Source organism: Labeo rohita, chromosome 8 (assembly GCF_022985175.1).
Source record: "Labeo rohita strain BAU-BD-2019 chromosome 8, IGBB_LRoh.1.0, whole genome shotgun sequence".
In the NCBI taxonomy this organism is placed as follows: Eukaryota; Metazoa; Chordata; class Actinopteri; order Cypriniformes; family Cyprinidae; genus Labeo; species Labeo rohita.
This window is the reverse complement of record NC_066876.1, coordinates 14,315,548-14,323,244: the sequence shown is the minus strand read 5'-3', so window position 1 is coordinate 14,323,244 and position 7,697 is coordinate 14,315,548.

Genomic DNA, 7,697 nt, shown 5'->3' with positions numbered 1-7,697 from the left:
TAAGTACATATCACGGCAGTCTCCAACAGAAATGAACACTAGAGGTGGTAAAACAGTGAGCATGTGTCATAAACAGTATGTTTCGTTTTCCGGATGTAACAAGCTCGCTCGGTAGCTCAGCCGGCACAGAACTGGACTTAGGATATGGCATCCTTGGGTACGAATCCCATGAAAACTATGACTCATGATGAAAGAGCTGAAAGATGAGAGATCAAGAAAATAAGCTAAAAGGACATGCATGCGATTGTGTTTTTTTGCATCACATTCGCTTTTGTTCATACTATCGGATAGGTTTAGATGTAGTGCAGATGGTACGTTATTTTAAAATGACATGGAGCAGTACAGTTATAGCGCCACTCAATGGACACATACAAAACCAACGTCACATAAAATGTACCATATGTATGCTCATCTGTTCCGGGGAAAAAAAACTGAACACTCTTTTAGCGCTACTCAGTGGACATTTCACATCGAATATGTCATGAAACATACATGGCGGTACGTATTTCACATCTGGCGAAAATGTTCCCACAGGTATGTTTTTGTCATGAGATCAGGCTATTTTCAATATATGGCAAAGTATAGTCTTTTATCTTTATAACATTTCAGCAGTGTTGGGAAATAACTAGTTATATGTAACATAATTACAAAATAAATGTAACTGTAATCTGTTAAAGTTACTGAGAGAAAATGTGTAATTACAGTTACTTATGAAAATGTTAATAAAGTGGGTAACAAATATTTCCACACACATACAGATTTGATTGATTTCTTTTCCAAATTGCACTGACTTCTCTATAACAAGAGACACGTGTCAGGAGTTTAGGACACAGAATAATATCTTGATAACTCTTTGATTTCCTATTTGGATTTATGTATATGCTTTATTTTTTAAAGAACTATTTTTTTCCAGTGCATTGTTAGATTCCAGTGTTTCCTGTCATAGCTATGCAAAGATTTGATTTCAAAAACAGTGTCGTAGCTATTAAACTGTATTATCTGTATTTAACCTCAGAACGATCTCAAAGTAAAAATAGGTGCTAAAGTCTGATTTTGTGGTGGCGGTGGTTTAAAATTAAATTATTATAATCTTAAGCGATGAAGGATTTTGAAATTCTAGTAATCAGTGTTGAGTACCCTAGAAAAAAGTAATAGATTTAAAATGCATTTATTTTAAACTAAGTATAGTTCAAGTCTATTAGTATATTTACTGACATATCACTTGAGAAAAATTGTACACTGTCAGAAAAAAAAGGTGCAGTTCTTTCACTGGGGCGGTACCCTAAGGTACAAAGGTGAAAAGGTACATCTTTGTACCTTACCCACCCCTAAACAGTACATATTAGTACCTTAAAAGTACATTTTAGTACTTCAAAAGTACATACTGATACCTTAAAGGCACATATTAGTACTTCAGAAGTACATGTTTGTACCTTTTTCACTTTCGTACATTAGGGTACCCCCCAGTGACAGAACTGTACCTTTTTTTTCCCTGAGAGTGTAATTAAATTTTATTTGGAGTACTACTTTTCTTAATATTAAGCCTAAAATATGTTTTAATGTCACTACTGATGAGGATTGTATGATCTTTGAATAATATCAGTCTTTAAATGCAAAATATTTTAAATGTACCTAATGTATACTTGCAAAAGTTCCACTTTAGCACAATCAAATATACTTCAGTGTATGTTTAGTTGGACTTCAGCACTACTTCTGCACAATTAAAGTGCATTAGGTACAAAATTAGTTCAGCAGACTTTAAATATTCCAGTTTAGTATACTAAAAGTACAATTACAGGGTATTTTTTTAACCCTTTAACTGTCACTTACTTGAACATAGACATGAAAATGCACTATCCAAAGTTACATTTTTATAATTCATGAATGAAAACATTTTGTAATATGATTATGATTTTGATTACAATTTCATTGATAATTCAATGTCTGATTTTAAAATGGTTTTCAAAGGATGAATTTTGAGATTTTAAGTTTTCAGTTGATATACAATTTCTCAAGATTTCTATTGCGTGATAGGGAAAAAGGCAACGAAGAAAATCTTTTTGTGGCAAAGGTCAGAACTCCTGATAAGATGTAGATTTTTGAGGCGCACTCTTGTCATAAATTAATCTATTACTTTTCCTACATTAATTTGTAACACAAAAGAGTGGTAAAATATCTATTTAGGAGTCTTAGACATTCCCAACAATATATGTGACCCTGGACCATAAAACCAGTCTTAAGTTGCTGGGGTATATTTGTAGCAACAGCCAAAAATACATTGTATGGGTCAAAATTACTGATTTTTATTTTATGCCAAAAATCATTAGGAAATTAAGTAAAAATCATGTTCCATGAAGATATTTTGTAAATTTCCTACTGTAAATATATCAAAACTTAATTTTTGATTAGTAATATGCATTGTTAAGAACTTCATTTGGACAACTTTAAAGGTGATTTTCTCAATATTTAGATTTGTTTGCACCCTCAGATTCCAGATTTTCAAATAGCTGTATCTCGGCCAAATATTATCCTGTCATAACAAACCTTACATTGATGCAAAGCGTATTTATTCAGCTTTCAGATGATGTATAAATATCAGTTTTGGAAAAAAAATTGACCCTTATGACTGGTTTTGTGGTCCATGGTCAGATACAGTTTGTCATGATTAGAATTTATTTGTAATATAAATATAGTAAATATAGTGAAGTAAACTTAGGCGTCCCACAGAGCGGACGGTGACAGTTCAAGGGTTAAGTACATGATATGTAAATGTGTTTGTAGTATACTTAGCATTAAGTATATAGTAGTCAACATCTGAAGTGGATCAAAACCTTTCATCAAAATTGTCCTAAAACCAAAACAATACCCATTCTTGTCTTAGGACAACTTTGATGAACTTTTTTTTTGATCCACTTTCAAATGTTGACTACTGTATGTATTTTAAATACATTTTTGTAAATTTATTTTTCACTAGGGTATACTGTAAGGTTAACCCTACCTGCTTTAAATGTTTGAAAATTATTAACAGTTTAAAACGTGTTAGAAATTTAGAAAAGTAATCTAAAAGTAATCAGTTACATTACATTATTGTAACGGTAAGTAATTGAAAGTTACACCACTTATTACATTTTCAACAGGGTTTACTTGTAATCTGTAACCTAAGTCACTGCATATCAGACATATTTTGCCCCACATCTTTCTCAAACTGTCAATTCAGTGCCATCACAGAGAAAGAGATGACCAAACTACATAACAAACGTATCTAAGGGACAGAACAGGAAACTGGGGCAGGTCATAGGAGTGACAGGCACATATAATATACATACTTGAGTAGATAAAAGTCAGCAGCGTATTGAGACCTGCCAGCCCGACACAAATCAAGCTGTCCATTACAGGAGGCCCTCGCAGGTCACGCTCTTAATGAAATGGTCTGGGCCTGCTGACGGGGCTGAAAGAAAGTCAATGGGAGACGCTGGGCAGCGGCACGCCTTTGTGATTGACACATCCTGAGCCACCGGCCCATCCGGCGTGTCAGAGAGGAACGGCGGCTTGGCCTTGACTGGACGTCCCCTATCAGCGTGTCACGGGGTGGGGATGCGACTGTAAATTATGGCCGCTTTTGTTCGTGAGCTCGAACTCTAAATGTTAAGTCTGGCCTGATATATGAGGACGGGGATAACAAATGAAGATCTCCAGCTTGTAGTTAAACGTATTAATGTACGCTATACGTCATTTCATACATGCAATATCAATCGCGCTTTTCACACGCCACAATTACCGTTGTCTCCCGCGCGGCAGGTTGAAACACGTCACCGGGACGGGAAGACGGGAAAAGTCTGCTAAGTTTTCAATCCGAGATAGGCGCTTTGAAGGTAGACAAAACTGCAGGGAATAAAAGCGGGGGCCTTCGGCAAGCTGCACTTCTGAAGGCTGGCGCGCTTCTCCAGCTGCCTGGCTTGACAAGCGAGCTCTTCCACGGCGCCGCTGAATTATATCTGTGTGTCTAATTATGTCTTTTCAACTGCTCACAATGAAAGACTGTGTGCCTTCCACACGCGTGGAGTAGGACAGCGGGTGGAAGTGCCGCCCGAAAAGAACACACTCCCGTGCTTCTGACATAGATACCTGTCTGTGTGTCAACATAGCACATTGCGTGACGTCTCGGCACCCTAATGAAAGAGATCTGTGCGAGAAGCTGCCATTCTGTTGTTGTTTATTTTTTTTTTTTTTTATATACATATATTTTTTACATGAGCAGCGAATCATTTTTTTTTTTTCTCTTCTACCCCAATGCACAATTTAAACACAATTACATCTCATTTGGTGTCTTTGTTAAGCTTCTTCTAGACAAATGTATTATTTGTACAGGGCAACATACATTACATTGTTAGCAACGTAACTGAATTTTGCACAGTTTTTGGCGTCGCATAAAACCTCTATTTTAACTGAATAAAAAACATGACTTATCCTCATCCTTTTATACCCTTCCGTGTCGTTTTCCTTCTGAAGGAGGCTGGTGCATCGCCCCTGCACTAAAGCGGTCACAAGGGGGTAGCATTGACACAGCTCTGCGAGGCGCTCCAGCTGAAGACATGCTGTGGGACAAACTGCCTTTGATGTAATTGAGGTCTCAGACCTTTTACGAGAGCATATATTGGTTTGTACGTGAAAATGTTCAAGGAACAATGGATTTCCATAAGTGGATGTAAAATTGTGTTTGGAACTCACCTCTGCATGCTAACCGCTTCTCTAAACAATAACAAAAAATGGCTGCACGGGCAGCGGGTCTCGTAATTTCTCCGGGGCCGTGCTGAGGAAATGAAAGAGACTAAAGCATTAGGATTAAATAGGTGACTAAAAGATTCAGACACACTCGCTTATGTGTGCTGCATCCCCGTTGAGTCATCAAAATAAACATGCAGATTTTCATGAAGTCAAACTGTTTAAAGGAGGAGGGGGAAAGGCAAGTTTAGGAGCAAAGAAATCTGTCAGTGTTTGCCAGAAAATATAAATTATTTTAATGGGGAAATTCCTTCAGTGAAAGCCTCTGACACGAACATAGATTTTCTCCTGGCCACATGGGATGAGCGAAATCAGTCAAAAGAGGTAAACATGTTTTTGGATGGGCATATGTTAACCTCCACAGATCCAAATAAAGCGCTGCAAACACATGGTACAATTATTACTTCATTAATGTACTAATTAAGCTTCGCTAATCATGAATCATACTAGAAGTCACCTAATAAGCATTCGCGTCTATTTATCTTCTCATCCAAAGCGATGCTTTAAAGCAGAGTAAGACCGCGGGCTCATAAATAAAGGTTACGCATTTACATATTCAGTTTATCATGAATATTGCATACACTGTACATAAAAATTCAAACACACTCTTTATGAAATATGATCTAGCAGCCAGCGAGAAATGATACACGCTGTCCGTTCACATTAGTCAACGTTCCTTATTAACTCCCTTTGTTGATGAATAAAGAATGAAAGATATTTGACCTGGTTTATTAATACAGCCTTCCAAGCCATCCATATTTCTACTTGTATTGTGTGACACACACAGAGCGCTTAAATAAATATTTAAGAAATTGTTTATATGTTATCACTTTGCCAGTGCCTGGCTAATCGGAAATTGAAAAATTGGTTTCACAGAGGAAGTGGGGCACGGTCACATGGTACAACGGTGGTGACCCAATGGAATGCCACCTCACCTTACCTCTGCCAGCTGTGACTTAATTATACTGTCTCTCTCTGTGCTGATTAACTATATTCATTATTAATCTGAGGGGTAACTATAGCAGAGGCACGGAGGGGGAAGATGACACAGACTTGAGAGATGGTGCGTTTCTCCCCAGAGGTAAGTTGACTGACACTCTGTATAATGTAACATGAACAGATATAGTATGTCATGTACAACAGATAACATATCTTTGCACATTTGTGTTGTCACTTTTTGCAGGAAAAGGGATTTTTCTCAAAGCTTCTTTTGTAATGTATTATAGTCATTTTTAATGCTAACAGTGTGTTTGTGTTTAGCTTTGTTTAAATAATACATATTTAAAAAATAAAAAATAAAACAAATGTATATATTCACACTTTATTTTTTCCATTTTATACATTTGAAATACAGTGTTTACAAATTTAATTTAATTTTAAATTAAAACTTCCAAATAAAAAACACATCCATCCTTGGTGAAGAGGGAAACATAACAAAACAAAACAAAACAAAACAATAGTAATAAAAACACATAGTTAAAATATTTGTATTTTTGAAATGTATACTGACTATATCATTTTATATATATATTTTTAAAATGTATATTAAATATACATAAAAATATTTACAATTTCCATTCAATTCTAAATTAGCAAAATCTAACTAGCTTTAAACTTATAGTGCCAAAACTGCTGAGAGACATGGAAAAAGCATTTTATTTTTTTTATTTTTTTTTAACAATGCATTTTTAACAGTGTGTTAATGTTTAGGTTTGCTTAAATAATATAATATATATTCCAAACATAAAATTTAATAAAACTAAAAAATATTTTAACTTGAATTATTTCCAGTTTATACATTTGATTTATTTATAAATTTCATTTAATTCTAAATCAAAAAATTGTGAATTACATTTACACTTCAAGTGCCAAAACTTCCAAAACACATCCATGCTGGGTGGAGAGGGGAAAAAAGAAATAAAATAAAATAAAGAAAATTAACAAAAAATACATTGATATATTTTTTTCATGTTTATAAAAATGTATATTGACTATATAATTTTAAATATTTAAAATATATTTATATATTTAAAAATATAATATATTTTTACAAGCATATTTACAAATTTCATTTAATGCCAAATTAGAAAATTTTGACTTGAAATTAGAAAACTTATAGTGCCAAAAGCGCTGACTGAAATGAGAAAAGCTTCTGTTTCGCTTCTCTTATAACATATTATAGGAATTTTTCTATTTAATTTTATTTTATTATTTTTTTAGGAATGCCATTTTAACATTTAATAAATGTAAATTTTAATTTAATTTAATAAAACATCTAAAAACAATTTAAACTTTAATTATTTCCCATTTTATACATTTGATATACTTACAAATTTCATTTCATTCATTCAAAACCTTTGAGTGAAATGGAAAAATCTTCTGTTTATGCTTCTCTTGTAATATATTATAACAATTTTTCAGATTTTTATTATTTTATTTTATTTTATTTTATTTTATTTGGAATGCTATTTTAACAGTGTTTAAGTTTAGACCTATATAATAATAAAAACATAATATAGGCCTATATAAAAATAATGTAAAAAATATGCACGACATGTAATTAATAATAATAATAAAAAAAATTAAATATAAAATATTTACCGTTTATAAACGTAACATTTTTTTTTTACAAATTTAATTTAATTTGAAATGAGCAAACTGTGAATTAACTTCACACGTCCAGTGCCAAAACCACAATATCCCTGTTCCACAACGCATCCGTCCTGAGTGAAATGGGAAAAGCCTCTGTTTAGATAATCTCCACAGCTTAAGCCAAGAAAGAGTGTGTGATCTCCAAATGTATTCAGCAGGGGGAGAGAAAATGACCTGGGTTTGGTGGAGAGGAACTAATCTGTGCAGGCCTGACACAGGACAGGAGAGGCCTCTTACAGTTATTATGATGTGTCGCCTCAAGT